Source organism: Poecilia mexicana, unplaced genomic scaffold, assembly GCF_051168715.1.
Source record: "Poecilia mexicana isolate PSO_F unplaced genomic scaffold, ASM5116871v1 scaffold_18, whole genome shotgun sequence".
Classification (NCBI taxonomy): Eukaryota; Metazoa; Chordata; class Actinopteri; order Cyprinodontiformes; family Poeciliidae; genus Poecilia; species Poecilia mexicana.
The window spans coordinates 17,796,082-17,814,457 of NW_028263387.1; positions in this window are offsets into that span (position 1 = coordinate 17,796,082).

An 18,376-nucleotide genomic window follows, 5' to 3' on the forward strand; every position below is an offset into this window, starting at 1 on the left:
ATTCTGTTTCCTCAATGTCACGTTAGATTTTGTTGCTCGTATCTTGTTAAATATTTATTTTAAATCCACATAGCAACCACAGTTCAAGGTTGTTTTATCTTTATATTTGGTACTTAGTGGGATTGGCAAAACGGTTTCAAATTAGGTTTAGTCAATACTTCAAAAAGATATAAAAATACTTTTTCACAGCAAAACTGCCTTTTTCCACTGGTGCCGAGCATCTCAACTCAACAGTAATGGTGAGTTCACACCAAACGCAATTTGACCGTCGGGCGTGTCTGGTTTGTGTGGCATACACAAAAAGTAATGGTTTCTGTTATTATTATTATTATTATTATTATTATTATTATTAATATTTTCTATTTTGATATTGAATTAATTTATGTTTATGTATATTTCCAATTTCAAGATTTGGCATCTAGTGTAATTCACTTTAATGCAGTAGCAGAAAGCTACCAGTAGGGGGCAGTGTGCTCTCGTAATCGTTCCAGAGTCTGTAACTGACATCCGGTTTCAGAACAGATTCCAGGAGGATTTGAGAAGTACGGAGTTCTGTCTGCCTCGTTACTTCAACCTGTTCTATCTGCTCACAGGTTAGTAGGGTCTGTAATCGTCTTGCTCTCACAACGTAACCTTTTAAAGAACTTATTTAGTATTGTTAATATAGTTTTTATAGAGTGTTTTACTAGTGTTTTGTTTACCGTTGTCATAGCAACTGAACTAACGGGCGCCAGGAGGAAAGAGAGCGACTGCGGTCCTAGTTAGTTGAGGTTTTATGTACACATTGTTTAATTTACGTTAGTTATCAGTTATGAAGATGTGTTACCTGTGATCTGTTAAAGTACAGAAGAAAAAGAAAATACAAATACATTTTATATTGTTTTCACAGTAAAATACTGGGTAGCGAATGGGAGTTACCATGAAAATGAAGTGTGTAGAAGTGTAGAACTCTGCTTGGGTTGCTAGGTAACGGCAGAGCTTTGCTGGCGTTGCTAGGTAACGGTGTAGTGGCTCCTGATTTGTGACATTCCATTATAGAGGTTTTTGAAACAGGTCATTTTAAGACTCTAAAAACGATTAACTCATTAACAAAAAGTGGCTGAGTTGTTTCTTTCGAGCACTCGGCCTGATTTTAGAAGCAGTAGAATCACAAATTGAAGAACCAAAACCTACATTTTGTATAATATATCCATTTAAATACAGCAAAGCTTAAAGAAACAATAAGGGTGTGTGTGTCTTTTATTTGGTGTATGTAAACTTCTGATTTCATCTGCATGTTAGAAGTAAATGAACACTGGAAAGGCCTCACTAAACAATTTGTCAAGTTCTGATTTTTTGCATTTTCACCCCAGTGTTTTTTATTTAAACTATCAACCAAGATGTTCTCTGTTATTTTAACTTATTTGAACCATAAAACAAGACCTCGTGTTTTTGCATGCAGGCTGGCAGCCCTGAACAGCGCTGCCTGGTTGAGCAGGGACATTGGGTGACCCTCCGTAGCTACATTTAAGCCACTCAGCCTCAAGGTCAGACGTCGGTAATCTGCAGACTTGACAGAATGTTAAAACCTAGATGCTTTTTTTTGGTTGTTTTTATCAGCCCAGCTAATCCTCATGTCTCCCAAACTCTAACACCGTCTACGAGAGTATAAATCATTCTTATCTAACGCGTCCATTCCGGTTCTGGGTTTGTCATCGCTTTGTATTCCTGTCACCTGATCCAGCCGTCTGTCTGTCAAGGCGCCTCCTCCTCTCCTGTTTCTATCCATCTATCTGAATGTCTCTCTCTTCAGGGGATCAGTCAGATCAATCACCTGTACCCTCAAGAACTCAAAAATCTCTTGTTTACCTCTGGCAGCCCAGACAAGATCATCCATCACTCTCTCATTTAGTGTCAGCTTCACGACCTCTATTTTGACATACAGTACGCCGTCATCCCACACTGCAACTGTCCTCTTATCTCCTGCATGTGCTGTCTGTCCATCCATCTCTGTCTGCCTCCGAAACCGTCGCTATGCCTTCCTGCCTGGCAACTCTGCACAGCTTCATTACCACAGCAACAGAAAAACCGTCTCCTTTCATTACAGAGCTTGTTAATGCTGAACGCATAATGACTCACACAAAAAGCTGCTATTGGAGGAGAACATGTGTGTTTGTGCACACATCCAAACGCACTTCAATTGAGGTCAATGGATCGCTCCGTGTTTACAGGAAAACAACCTCTCTAACATGCAAAGCACTTCCTCGATTCAATTATTACTTTTATAAATTTGTGTGTTCGACCCGTTAACATCCTGCTGGACACACACCGTCAGTGCTGCAGGGCAAACTGTACAGAAAGGAGCAGATCACAAATGCAAGGAGTCTCTGAATGGCTGAAAACAGATTACAGGAGGTCTGTGCTCTCAAATCATCCACAATAATACTAGCATAGAAATAACTACTGTGATTAAAAAAAACACATGATTAGTTTTACTATTTTTAAACTATCATTAAAACCCTACGTGATAGTCGCAATAATAAAAACTCCAATATTTCACCAGAGCGACTCAGTGAAACAGGAATATTCAACCACTATAGAGGAACAAATATTATTAAACGAAGTGAGTTATTAAGAACAAATTATTATTATAATAAATAATAACCTGGTGGGAAGGGAAGAACAGAGGAAGGTCATCCAGCACACTTTTACACAAAACAACAAACATTAGCAAAACTGTTGAGGTCATTAAACAATAAAATCAATACTGATAAAATATGCATTAAATATTTTAGCTAACAAGTGCAGCGAATGCTAAGTAAGGCAGAGTTCAGTTAATTTAAAAAATACCAATACCAAAGGTAAATTAACTCATGTTATCCAAGGTTCTTCAAAAAGTTGTGAATTTCAGGAAGGATCTACTGTAGCAGTCTGTGTCACAGCGAATCTGTGTTAAGCCTCTGACTGAAGACACATTGTTGTATATCTCATGTAGGCGATGCTTAGAGTTGTCTGTAATTGTCCTTTATTGCACAATAATCTCCAGATGTTCCACAGTTGTTACCAGAACAGAACCAGCGTTTTCATTATAACATTAATGGTAATAAATTTGTGAACACATTCAAGAATATCAGATGCATATTGGACAAAAAACATCGGCGTTAACGAGAAAATCAGCGCTTGAACGATACAAAGAAGTAGCTTTGAATTTTTTGTCTATAGCGCCACTACTGGCCATTCAGGGAATTACACATGAATCTGGGACTCCCTATCAAAAATATCATTAAAGAAACAAAGAGGCTTTTAGGCCATTGCAGAATTAAACAAGTTTAAATGAAAACATCACAGCTTTACCCAGTGTTTACGGCCCAATTGATTAATTATCCGCTAAAACTAAATAAAGTTGATTTGGAGTTCAGTTGGTTTTTGTCGATACATGCCCAATTTTCACATTTCTGACTAACATTGTTTTTTCATGTGACATTTTCAGCTTGAATTAGCTGCTAACACAACTCCTGTAATTTAGGCTGAATAAATTCAGATAATTATCTGTTTTACATGGAAATTAATTTGTTGATTCAGATTTTAAATGTCTTCTTTTTTGTGAGAAAATAAAAATTGCAACCTTTGTCACACTAAATTAGGGTTGTGTGATATGGATTTAGATGTAGCAATATAACAACCTTAGATTTCTATAAAAATCTAAGGCCACTATTATGATAATAATGGAAATTATAATAAAAAACTATTTACTGTTTATTTTTTAGGTGACTGTATAACTGACTGCATTCATAGCTCTATAAACACAAATCCTATTCTTGAAAATTATTCCCATTTAAAATATGCTTCTTCAGGAAACCACTTTTTAAAAAAAGTGTCATACATCACTAAACTGAACATAATCTTATAATTTACTGATGCTCTGATGGAACAAACAATGGAGAAAATAGTAAAAATAAAATTTTCAATCAAACAGTTTTGTTTTTTTCTTTACTATCTGTAAGTGAAATTTATTGACAAATTCAAATTAAGGGATATTTCTCACAATAAATGATAAACAATACTTGCACGCCCTTACTTAAATAATAAAATTATCATAAATAATAAACATTTCTAATATAAATTTTTAGACGCAACTCCTTGCATGCGGTTTTTGAGTTTGCATTATTCTGCTGAAAACTGATTAAACTGCAGACAAAATGTTGTCTTGAAGTGACAGATGAGCTTTTCTCTGGGAGGTGAAGCGCGCTGAGGGTGTATATTAAGCTGATGATACCAGTTTTTACCCAACTCAGTGGTCAAGTCAGTTGTCACCTGTTTTTTTCTCCTTTTTGCTTTGCTGGGCAGTGTGAACCCTGCCAAGAGAAATTGGCTGGGAACCGTAGCAAGTGAGATTACAGGTGTCAAACTTACCTCAGCTGGCTGACAGCTGTAACAAGCAGGCTGTCAGGAGAGCTCCAGCTGCCTTAAATCACACGCCTGCAACTTATTTAGGAAAGGTTACATCGACTTTCCTCTGGGCTCACACCGAAGCATGCAGCTGCAACAGACGAACAAACACGAGGGAAGAAAATGTGAAACGTGCGGCGCACAGGAAGTTAAACTAAAAGAAAATCCTGGTGAAGATGATGGAGTGATTCAGATACTCTGGCATTTACCCTGACTAAACAGATTCTGGAGCCATTTTGTGACGCAGCTTTTTTTTATCTTCTGCTGCTGATTGGGTCATTTAATTAAGTCATTTTTACAGAGATTGTTCTTAAAAGCCTCCTTGTTGACCACTTGTGTCAAACTCAAGGTCTGGGGGCCGAATCTGGCCCGCCGTAGCTTTTCATGTGGCCCTCTAGACTCAAATTACATCAATAAGTCACTCTGGTTTTTTCACAAATCTGCAATATTCACACAAAATCAACACATCTCCACATTTGTTTCTGATTTTTATTGCAAAATCCTCTCAAAATTGGCCAAAACCGTTTGGTTTACCTGCTGGCTCAGCATCTCTTGATGTCTGGTTGGTCTGTGCCTGATACGGCGATTAATAAAAAGTCACATTAAACAACATATATTAGCACAAATATCTTAAAAAATCCTTACAAATATTTATAAATTAGCCCCACAAAATCTGTGATTTTGATTACAAAAGACAAAAACTATCATGAAATCCTAGATGGACTGATCAGTGTGAAAAGGTGCTCAATATTATTTACATTTAAGAAACATTATTGAATGCTGAAACAAACAGTTATTTATTGATAATGATAGCCCTTTAAGAACGATTTTTGATATGGCCCAACATTAAAATGAGTTTGACGCCCCTGGTTTAGACAAATCTTTTTAAGAAAAATCCCAGATTTGATCTCTAACCAGTTTTGTCGTCATCTCCGCCTGCAGCTTCCTGCTCACCTCCATCCAGGACGTCAGGAGGAGTTTAACCTGCGTCCTCCTCCTGGCTCTGTGGTTAACATGACATCACTGTGTTTGTTTTCCAGCTGGGTGTAATTCAGCATCAGTAGCTCTAATTTGTTCTCCGCTAAGGTTACCTGACATTTGGGGTAACTTCTCTCTTGTGGCAAATGCTGGCAAGCTAGCATTTGTTGGAAGTGAGATCAGGACGCCTCTGTAAATGTTTATTTCCAAACAGGAGACAAAATCAACACTGTTTCTGAGTAGATGCAGCACTTAAGAAGGCAAATGTTCAAACTTTACAACAAACTCAGGGTTTCCCCCAGTGTATTGTAAGACTGGCGGCCCGCCAGACTTTACTTGCCCCCCTGCCAGGATAAGAGTTGCTTGTTTTTGTTTTTAGAAAAAATTAAAAAGTTGATGCTCAGAAAACCTGCTCATAGTCAAATTTATAAGAAATTCTGTTTGCAATTTGATCTTCAGTCTAAGGGAAATGTTTGCACCAATGAGGGAGTTTTTACATTTTTTATTATTGGAGGTAGAAACAGCTAAGGCATAATATTATGACCCAATCTAATACATGTTGGTAAGGAGGGTTAAAGATTTATGAATACAACATTAAATCATAAATTAGATGTACCATTGAAATAAATAAATCTGATTCTTATCTATTTTCTTCTTTAAAATATAATTACAAGTGAAGCAAAAAATAATTTTGTTTCAGTCTTTCCTTCTAGGAGTCAAGATGGCCGCCGCGTGCAGGCTGACATCGTTCTGAACTCTAAAAATTAAATCTTCATTCACAGAAAGTTTGATTAATTGATCAAATCGACTTATTGCCCAGCCCTAAGATAAATGATTAATCAAATGCTTAGATAAACTATTTAATAGGTAATTTATTAAATATGTTAAGTCATTGAAATGCAAACTAATGCAGAAAGTGTATTAAATGTGTATTTGATAATTTAATAGTTGCTTTTCTATTTTGATCAAACTTGCCCTTGATTGTTGAACTCAAAGTCGAAGGTCACTGGAAATATTTCTTACTGGACTCAATTCAGCCGTTATTTTAATAGCAAATCATAACAAAAATACAAAACAGTTACACAGTTTACATTTCCATGTCTGGAAAAACAAGTTTCTTTAGGGAGTTGATGTTTACAGCAGTTCAGTTTCAATATCATAAAGCCTGGGGGCAAAAAAACAAAAGGAAGGCGGATGAGTTGACTGCAGAATAAAGGTCAAAACCATTAAGTTTGTGGCTCTTTGCTGCCGTCATTGTTTGCACTTTGAGTTGTGACAGAAGTTATAGGGAGCTGTCTCTGACGGCGCGATTGTCTTTGTGTGAGTGCAGCAGTGGCCTTGCTGGCTACCAGGGGAAGGCTCGGCTGATGAAAAGCCATTTTTTGGACAAACACTCCATGTTGTGCTTGTGCCTTCCTGTAAACTCTCAGACGGTGCCTTTCGAAGTGACGGGCCGGGCTGTGGATGTGTGTCACGCTGTTCCCGGCCTCCTAACGAATTCACACACACACTAAAACCAGAAAGTCAGAATATAAAGATCATAATTCCTTCACATGCAAATATGTGGAGCGTGAGAGAAAGATGATGAAATCTGTTCCACCCCCACTGTTATTACAGGCATCTATCACGAGCATTGATAAAAAAAAAAGAAAGAAAACGAGAGCTTTAATCATTATTACAGAGAGGGAAAAATCAGCAGCGTGTCAGACAGAACAGTTCAATAATTTGTTAAACATTTGTTTTGTTTTCGGTAAGTGCCAGACTCCCCGAGGTACGCTTGCAATCAAATATGAAAGCAGCAACAGTCGCAGCGCTACAATATTGATGCTGTTTACGACTCGGCTTTTCAGATTCAACTGAATCCTTCAAATGGATTTACCTCCAACTTGGAAGGTAATCTTTTAAAACAGAGCGGCTTTGCAGATGTGGAAGGAGGAATCGAAGCGGAGCGGCGTTCGGGGGACGGGTTTTCAGGTGTTTCAGCCGTTTGAGTCCCTCAAAAACAAAAACATTGACAGCACTGTCATATTTAATGAGGGCATTGTTTTTGAGAAAAAAACTTTTTGCTCTGACTGGCTGATTGCAAAGTATAATAGACTGCAGGATTCAGCTTTTCTAATGCGTCTGTCATTTTAGATGGATGTGATCTCGTTCATAAACTCGAGTAATTGAACTGTCACTCCTCCACTAGTGGGAGTTTTCTGGTTATTCAACGCTTTTTTTCATGCCTTGCATGGAGTACATTTCATTCAATACATTTCTCATAGTGTGTGGGCTAAAGTCTTTTTGTTTTTAATTGTATGTGAGCAGTGAGATGATTTTATCTGAAAGACATCAGACAAAACGAACAAAGCTCTTATAAAGACAGTAGCCTAATGCAGCTAAATGAAACCATTTAATCAGTAAAGCTGAACGCTACATGCATCGTATACGCTTTACATCCACTGAACATTTTCACATTTATCTTGTAAATGTCAGTGTGTTTTTAAAGTGTGAATACTTCTTAGAACCACATTTAGTGGTAATTACAGCTAGTGACGTCTACCAGCATCACACATCCAGTTCCTTTTTTTAAAATTGATTCTTTTTAGTAAAATTTAGTAAAATGTTCCGACTCAATCAGAATGAACGGAGAATGTCTTCCCTTCTGCTTTTCAGTCATGAACTACGTTGGCATAAACTCCCAGTAAAACACATAGAAGTTTGTGAAATACGGCCTGATTCCCGCGCTAGGTGCTGCCACACCGGCTGTACGTTCAGGGTTTTTTCCTCTCTGACACCAGGAGGTCTGCAGAGTCAAAATGTTTTCATCCGGTGCCGAGAGAAAGGACTGTATCTGTTTTAGTCATCGGATCAATCGGTGGTTCCCGTCTGCTCAGGTGGCACAGTCCTGAAGATTGAATCTATTCAGTCTGGATAATGCGATACCATGACTTTGCATATAAATGGCGAGCCGCTCCGCTCGGCACTTTGCATGTAATTCCAGCACATTTGAAGCTGTTTTTGTGTCAGCTTCCCAGCTCGAAATGACAGGAAATTGCTGTGGTAAAAGTTCAGAGTGCGGCACTGTTCCTGCCGAGGTTTATGTTGTACAGTGATTTGTTGAAATGTAAGAAAACCTGCAACTTGAATGACATCAGGCAAACAGAACATTATGGCTGCAATGGAGAACTGATGAACACTCTGCTTTTACCACAACTTAAAATGTCCATTTTGTCTATTTTCGCTGTGAAATCACTGCCTGCTGCCTCTTTTTAAGTGTCGTAGGAACGACGCCTCCTCTCTGTCCCGCCCGCTGTATTTTATTGCAGTGATTTCTCTGCGGTAATGGAGCGTTAGTGAGGGTCAGTGTGTCGTCATAATTGGCAGGCAGTCGGTTACGTGTGCGGCTAAAAGCCGCTCATCATTCCTGTAAAGTGGAATGTTGATTGTCGGGCCTTTTTAACATTATTAGTGGGTGATTTTATCCATAGCCTGTCCTGGACCGCTGCGGCAGCGATTTCATCTCGTCAAGCACTCATTTGACTTTTTCTTTTTGATAAAATCTTTCACCTCAGAGTGGGAGTAAAGCGTGATACTCTTGCCACACACACGCAGAGGCACACACACTCTTAGCGACAGTCCACAGCTCTGTTTGCTCGGTCATGAGGTTATCTTAACAAGGATGTTTGATCTACCACAGTCAATACATGTCTGCAGCAATCTGTGTGTGTGTGTGTCGCTGCCGGTAATGGAACATGTCAGCCACCAACAAATGTGTTTATGCATGGAAATCATACACCTCCAGCCAAATACATGATCATTTCCATGTTTGCATATGTATGGGTGTTCTAACGCGCTGAGCGCTTTATATTCATGTTTAGGAGAAACGGAGATATGTCGTTGCAGCAACTGCATTTGAGAAACAACAGAATTTCCCCAAGGAGTGTTGAAGTTACACATTTGTTTAAGCTCAAAACATGCAATGTGTCCGTATATAAAATAACAGAAAGTATTATCTTTGTAATAATGTATACAGAAAAGTAAACATCAATCTCTTTGGTTTTGTCAGATGGATTCCTCCACAGATTTGTTTCACAAACAGAAATTCGACGTTCCGTTTTTGGAATTGCAGTGTGAAAGTGTTTTTTGGCTCCTTCTTGATTTATTTTTTTATGCTCATCGCACTGAAGCGTTTCAGAAGATCAAACCAACTTTAAATAGTCAAAGAAAACACAAAATGCAGTTTTTAAATGGAGGTGTTCATTATTAAAGGAGGAAAAAACCTACACAGTTAGTGTGAGGAAAAAAGTGATTTTTAGTAAGAAAGGAAACTTTTTCACACCATTATTAATTAGATCAGAGTACATTAAACTAAATGTGCAACTCTGAAAATCATTTACTACCTCTTACGATATAAATGCAGTCATTACCCACAGACCCGGATGTCTAAAAATAATGACTCTGCCGATGATTGAAATTGAATTTGGGGTTTTATGGCTTTCATACGAGAAAAGATCAGTAGCAGAGTGTCGCCTTAGCTTGAAACCTCTCTAAAAATCCATGACTCGGGCAGCCGAGGGATGAAATATCTACTGCACATGCAGAAAAAAACGGTATCTTCTTAGTAAAGTCGGTCTGAATTTGGACTGGTTTTGAGTTTCCCTCCATCTGAAAATGAGCAGAATTTCTTTATTTCCTGACTTCGCTCTGTCTTCGAATGGAGACCGTTTGAGACTTTGATCTGAAACCAAAGGAGGTCTATTTGAGTCAGTGTGCTATTCGTGGATCAGCCTGTACCTGTGCAGCTTCGCTTGTCATTCTGGTTACAGAAAAATCTCATTCAGCCTCAACAAAACCACTCGGACTAAAGTCTGCAAACATTTGTGTGCTGCTTGTTATTTAGTTTATCAATCAACACAAGTGACATTTCCCTCATAGAAAGCTTTTCACAACACTTTATATGATTGCAGGCTATAATGGGTGGAAAAGTAAAAATACAATTTAATGAGGTTTATAAAGCTGAGAATCAAACAGCCTTTGACAGCTGTTGTATCTTTCTGGATTTGAGTCTCGCAGTGGGAGCTCCGACTGTATCTGCTCAGACAGCTGCTTTAATATTTTGTTTCTATGCCTCTGCTGTAGGAGGAGGTGTGATGTGATTACCAACAGGAGTCTGTGTCACCAAATATTAGACGCTTCTTTTCATGTTTTTGTTGTCAGACATGAAAGTTTTCTTATATTTATAGGAACAGAACTCCTAACTTGCCATTGTTGTTGTTTTTCTTACGAGTGCTGCCATTAGCGATGCAAGATGGCTGAACAGACGATGTGAAGCAGCGCGATGTTGTGTTAAAGTCACAGGAAAAGTCTGGGCTGGTGTGTTTCAGCAAAATGCTGAGGCAGAAAGACCTTGGAGAAGCACCTTCTGTGGCCCATCAATCTGAAAAAAGTCATTTCCAAATTATTTAAGGTGAAAAAGATCTGTGTGATTCTAACCTTTCTATATTCGTCGACTTCACAACAGACACATTCAGGTTAATTTATTCTTTTAAAAAAACTGAGGAAATCAAGATGGTGGTTAACATCAGTCCAGCAACTTCTGCCCCTGTACATTAAATAAAATGGAAAAATACACTAAAAATGTTCAGAAATTTAAACAGGGCTTGCCAAAGTCAGCGTGCTAAACAGGACTAATGAATAAATAAATAAATAATGGCTTTTTGGATTATTTTAGGGAAAAGACAGTGCCCCCCACCAGTGGGGGGAAGTGCTAATATTTGTGCTAATATTATTGCACTTCCTTCTGGTTATTACTATTGCAAAAGTAAAAATCAGATGTTTACTTCGTGGCACTTCGTTACCAGAAAAAAAAAAACGCGCTCGTCTCTTAGCAACAGATTAACAACAAATATTGTTATTGTTCAAAAAACATAAGATTTCTTCTGCTCTTTTGAAGTGCTATTTATCTTATACTATTTAACAAGAATTATGCGCAGTTGGTGAATTTTGCAGAAAAAAAATGTTTTTTTGTCATTGGTATATATGAAAAGAAAAAACAGACATTCAACACAAAAGTAAGAATCTGATTTATATTTTGTGGCAGTTTGTCACTAGAAAAAAACCCTCATCTAATGTTTATAAAATATAAGCTCTTTTGAAATGCTGCTTATCTGCTTAGACACAAGCAATTTACAGTTGGAAGAGTTTGCAAAAGTAAAAATCAGATGTCTACTTCGCTGGTTACCAGAAAATGCGCTAATCTCTTAGCAACAGATTAACAACAAACATTGTTATTGTTCAAAGAACATAAAATTTCCTCTGCTCTTTTGAAATACTGCTTGCCTTATACTACTTAACAAGAGCTGTGCATTTGATGAATTTTGCAGAGAAGTGAAAATGTTTTTTTTATTTTGTCATTGGTGGTAAATATGTTGTAAAACAGAGTTGAAGAAGATTTTAGGTTATAATCTATTTTAGGAAAATCTCTGGCTCAATCTTCTTCTCACGGATCCCAGGTTCTCCCGGCGGGCCGAAGTGTAGCCACACAGAAAACGAGTGCAGACGTCACAGAATTACAGAGTTTAATCCAATAGAAAACAACAGAAACTGCAGAACAACAGAGACATACATTCATTTACCTGAGACAAAGAGGATAGAGAAAAAGAAGGCAAAGACGCGTCTTTGGAGAGTGCTGATGCAAAAAAGCAAAACAAGGCAGCAATCTGATTTATTACTCCTGCGTACAAATTTTTATAATAAAGGCGTGTTTTTCCATTTTAATATATTCAAATAAGGCGTACCTCTGCTTGACCAACTGAAAGCTATCTTGGACCCTCTTAAAAAGTTAGAAACTCCCTACAATTTACTTCCTAGATCAAAGGCCATTTGTCCCCTTTGTTTAAGCAAAGTGAGAGCAGAGCTTCTCCTGAACTCCTGCTGTTTTAAGGCTATCTGGGCAAAGAGAAACAGAGAAAGGTACTTCACAGATAGGTGTGAAATCTGGAATCTCTCCCGCTTTTCTCCCTACACAGATACCTCAGGAAGAAACTTAAAATCCTGTAGAAAGTTGAAGCAAAGGTTATCTCCACAAACCTAATTTTGTTCTTCTGCATTCAGTCTTGGCGTAAACCAAACGTAATACATAAAATCAACAGAACAGAATGGGGTAAAATTCCTTTTTCTAACCTATCAAATATAATATTCAATCCTAAGTATAAAAATTAACAATCATTTTACAAAACCCCTTTCACCATAAACCTGAGCAGTTTTCTAACACTAAGCAAAACATTTTCATTCACACAATTTCCATTTGATTCTAATATAGTAACAGATAATACAATTTCAAAATACATTCATCACTGACTACATTAGTAATTCTAAAACTACGATTAAACTATTTTCAGTCAGAGCATGCTATTAATAACTAAGAAAAATGTCTTACAAATTTACAAAAAAGAAATTTGTTCAAAATGACCATGGTCAATATACCTTGTACACATGCCGTAAGATAAACTGTATTAAACACTAAAAATATTCATTTTCCTCAACAGTGGTAAATATATTATAAAACAGACATTCCACACAAAAGTAAAAATCAGATGTTTTTTGCCAGTGAGACAAATTACTTGCAAGTGGAAAACATTATGAGCACAAATATCCTCATAAGTGGTTCCAGCAAATAAAACCCAAGGTCAGACAGGGAAATGCCTCCAGGTACTTCTAACTTTGCCTATTTTTTGGGTTGCATAATGACCAATTCACCCTTTAGGATGTAAACATTCAGTGCAGCATGCCCATAACAGAGTGAAGTATTTTTAAGAAAGTAAGTTGTTTTCGCACCATTAAGCCTCCAGAACCTGGAACAGTTTCTTCCCCTTTTTATAACAGGTAATGTGTAAACAGAATCAGTTTCAACCAAAGCAGAAAATGAACATCTTACCAGAAAAATCAATACATCAAGCTTTGTTCTCTGACTGATTGAACTACAACTTCATCAGAGAGATGAAGCACACAACATGAGGCAGGAACTGACCTTCCAGCCTTAAAACACGCGGCTACAGTAATGATCGTGCGAAGTGTGGAGTCTGGAAAAGACAGCGTTATTGCATCAACTCCGAGACTGTTTCTCTGACATGTGTAATTTAACAAAGACGTGTAATAGAGCGTAATCTCCTCTGGAGATCTCACCAGTGCAGCGTAGGCTGTCTATATTTAATAGCACGTATTAAAAAACAATTTTGGGTGGCTGAAGAAATACGAACACCTGCGATGTGCTGACGGTACTTCCAGGCCGAATTACTGCCTCATAAACAATAGCGGTGGGGTGTTACGGCTCTGCAGGTGAAGCTCTGATGCGCCTTACAGCATCACCAGAATCCAGTAATGATCCGGGCAGCAGGAGAAACGCAAATCAGTCCAGAAGAACCAAGAGAGGCTGGCGAGTAACAACCAGGAGGATGCAATTTCCCAGCATGCACAGCTTGTTTCCTGTCATGCAGAAGCTCATTGTACAGACCCACTCGTTACCTTTGAATATCATTGAAAAGGCTATTTATTATAGGAATTTAGTACATAACAATGAATGTTGGGAAGCCTTCATTTCTGTTATGATTTTCACTGACAGTTTGAGATTTAAAGTAGGATATTACATCAGACCATTAAAAAGCATTTATAATACAGAAACGTGGGCTTAATGAAAAGTTATTTTCTTTAGGTACTTTTAATCTCACTAATAGGCTTCATATTACTCAAATATTCTAATTTATTTGTGTTGAAAGACAGTTTTTCAGGTCAACATGTTATTTTGTATACCCTCTGTAAAAAAAGGAAGATTTTAATCTATCAATTCATGAACACAAGAACCATTTCCAACATTTTCACAAGGTTGAGTTTGTTTACCTTCATAACTTGGATACAAAGTTGGAGTTTTGCTCAAATTAGTTGGAGCAAAAGTCAACAAATCCAAAAATAAACCTTTTTTTAACTAATTTTTATTTATTTGGTTTATAACTAAAACGTCTGGTCAAGAATTTTGGGAAAAAAATCGGATAAAAATGACATGACTGTTCAGACTGCAAATGATTTAAACTACCGAATATGTACATTATAACAAATTGATACTCATAAACATTATTTTATATTTTCCTATTAGAAACAATGTTTTCAGATAAATAATGATTTTAATCCTAAATCTACTAGATTTATGAATACTTTTCTATCTGCTTGTGTGTATTTGGTGAGTGGTTGCAGATAATAATAATTACTAAGATGCTTGAAATTGGCTGCAATCTTTTGATTTAGAGTTGATATTTTTAGCATGCAAGAAAGGAAAGTTAGGTATATTGTTGATTTTGGATAAATTGAAATACTCTGCTCCCTTCAATGTTGCTGACATTGCAGTCTCTGTAGTTTTAGTCGATTATTTTTGCAGTTAAAATGAAAAGTTGTCACGATGCAGAAACTAACAGAAGGTATTATAATAAAACAAATATGAGTGACTTATTTGTCCTTGCCCTGCGACTGCATTCAGGGAAACTTCTTCATCTGAAGCAACATGCATCATCTGTCTTTGATGACACTGTGTCGCAGCAGCGTAGTGATGAAGTGCTGTAATTTACATTTATTTTTCCTTCTGTAACCACTTGTGCTTCACCTGCTTCCCCTTATGTTGCTGATTTCCCAGGACGGCTTGTGCTCTCAGAGAGGGAGCAGCTTTGTTTACCTTTTCCCGTCTAGCGGTGGATGAATGGTACAGTGATGGCTGTAGAGTTTTCCAAGTTGGTGAGGAAAGTTGTCGCAGCGTGACGCGTCCTTTTGGATGCATTGTGTGCCGCTGCTCTGCAGCTCTTCAAGGCTGAATGTAAGATTATTTATAGGAACGTTGAAGAGAGCCTCTGTTCTCTATTTGAGTTTATTTCATAAATCCTGTGTGAAGAGTCATCCAAAAAAATGACGCCAGCAGTGGTGTGTTCTTATAATCTTTTAATGAAGTTCCCAGATTTAATAAGTTTCTTTAAACATACCATGTATTATATATAGAGTGCTGTGAAAATGCTTTTCTTCTCTCTTTGCTTTTTCACACTTTAATGTTGCAAATCAAACACTTTTTATTATAAGTCTGAGATAACTTAGAGGAATAAAAAGCAGTTTTTAAATAATCATTTGATTTATTATGGGAAAAATGATAAAAATCGCACCACAATCTAAAATAAGTTATTGACATGAGTCAGTCTGGATGGGTTTTATGAAGTCTGTTTTCTTTTTTCTTTTGTGGTTTCGCAAACTGAAGAGCTGATGGGTCACCCAGTTGACCGATCGTGACATCTGCCGCGCTCTTCCTGAGCGTCGCGCTAAGACTGCTGGTTAAACGATTAAATCTAGCTGAAACGTTTGCCAAAGGAGTAGAAATTAAGCAAACATTGCTGCTTCACCTCCGCCTCCTCTGGAAGTCTCAGGCATCTGAACCTGGGAACCTCCACTTGCTTCTTTGGGACTTAGACAATGTGAATTAATTCTGCTTTTTCACCAAAGAAACTTGCAGGATAATGTTTGGCCATCAGTTTGTGACCTTAAGCTCCAAAACACTTATGAAACTTAAATCTATCAGTTTTCCCTTTCTGGTGTTGAGTTGCTGCACAAATTTAACAAACATCTCTGCAATCTGTTTCCACTTATCGTACCCTCAGACATTTCGTGCCTGAATACTGAGTGTTCAGTTTATGCATGAAGGAGAACTGAGAAGAGAGCCGACGGTCATTCCATCAGAGTTGTTAAAGTCCTCTCTAGAGATGCGAGAACCTGCTGAGAGCTCTCCATCAATCAAGCCTTTATGTTTGAGCTGCTAGTCAGAAGCCTGTCAGAGTAATGGACGCACGGTGGCCCACTGTTTGCCAAACGGTGCTAAAAAAGCAACCCTGCAGCCTCAGAAAATCGTTTGTCTGACCTGATGCATCAAAGACTGGAATATTAACATGAACCCAAAGCAATGTGTGTCTGATGCAATCTCTTCCTGTGACGGTGGAAAGCTTCTTAGCAGCAGGAAGAGACGTCGGAGCTGATGCAGCCTGAGTTAGCCTGCAGAGGCTGATGCTAACAGTGATCCTGAACACAGAGCCAACAGAGTTCAATGGTTTGTGACTGATCCCACAGTAAAAGTCCAGACTGAATGGGATTAAGTTACATTTTATTCTGTTTTCCTTTAGTAAAAGCTAAAATCCACACTACATTTGGTTGGTTAGCATCAGCTAATCTACACGATTCCTCAAATGTTCATTATTGTCTGGCTTTTCATGACAGAAATGATTTTTATTGTCCTAGAATGGGGAAATTCAGTGCAACAGCAGCAAAGTGATTTTTCTTAAGTAGAGAATAATTTTCTCTGCTCCAACACAAGGTTCTAGAAAACTCACGATAGAAATGATGTCGTTTCTATCATCACTTTAATGTTGGATGAATGTTTGATTTATAGAGAACATTTACAGTCTCCAATCAGCTCGCCTCTTCATCCTCATTATTTAACGGCTTCTTAAAAAGGATTTAAAACCATCCATCAATCATCTTGTCCAACAATCATCCATCCATCAATCATTTGTCTGTAGGTCTGTCCATCATCAGGTGTCATTTTTGGGTGTACGAACCTTGACCTCTCTACCGACCCACTGACTCTCGTCACCGTCCGGTTCTCCCGTGGACTCCTCTTTGCCGCTGCCGCATGGCCTGACTTTCACTACAGGTGGCGCTCTCACGCTGCTGCTAACCCAAGCGTGACTTCTCGCTTTCTGATCCCCGATCACCAGCTGTGACTCGGTTCTTGTCTGGACTCACACACACGGACCACCTGTCCTCGGACCGCTTTAGGAACTTTCCTTCTCTTTCCAGAAAACTCGTCTCATACACGTCTGCATGCAAGACAAGTAGAGAGTCATAAAGATTTTTTTTTTTTTGGGCCGGGGTTTGGGGGGTAGGCTCATTATACCCCGAACACGCTGTTACCATGGTAACAATGCACTTTTTTTTGACACAGAGGTGGAGAATGATGAAGCCGCACAAACAGACATCTAATGACTGCGTTTCTGTGACGCACTGAGATCTGATGCGTGATTTGGCTCCTTTCCTTTTTTTACCCGCTTTCTTTCTTTGCGTTTAATTCCCGCCTGTCTCGGTTCGGTGTCGCAGTCTGAGCCCAAACTTCCCTCTCTCCCTCTCTCTCTCTCTCTCTCTCCTGTCGCATTGAATCCTCCCCCTGTCTGGCTGTCTGCACACCTTTGTTTTGGCTCCTCGGCTTCCCCTCCTTGCTGCGGCGCTTTGATTTGAGTCGGACTCGGGTCACACGTCTACAGACGTACGCACACTTGAAAGCAATAGCATGTTGAAGAAGAAGCGGATCATCATCATCATCTGTGTGTGTCTGTGTGCGTTTGTTGACGTGTGGCCTTTAAGACCACAGAGTCTTGTGTTGCGGAGCTATTTCAGCTCTTAATGAGATGTCTCCTCACACACACGGTTTACTCTGTCGTCCTCCTTCCCGCAGCATTTCTTTGACACCAACATTTATAATCACTTGCGTCTACACAGCTGCTGCAGCATCAGAACATGTTGACAGAGCCCGGTTCTGGAGGGGCAACAGGAATTGATCCATTTTTGGAATTGCCTCTCAGCCATCTTTTGACGCATTCGTTAGAAATTGAACTTGCCAGCAAGGGCAGCATTGATTTCTCCTGTTAATTGATGTGTACATTGTTAATCTGTTGCTCATGGCTTACCATGCACCGCTGTGCTGCTGATGGTTATCGATGCAGTCGGATCTGGAGGCGGGAACAACGGCGGCCCTCGAGCCCGGAGGTTAGAGGTCATCCCGTCAGCAGATCCGGCGGCGACGTCTCTGCTTGGACAGGGTTTGTAATGAAGGCCGGGATGTTTTAGTGCTCCGGGAGCCGAAGAGCGCCAATTCTCAGACAGGTGGAAATTTGGTCCTGAACGCAAAGTTTGA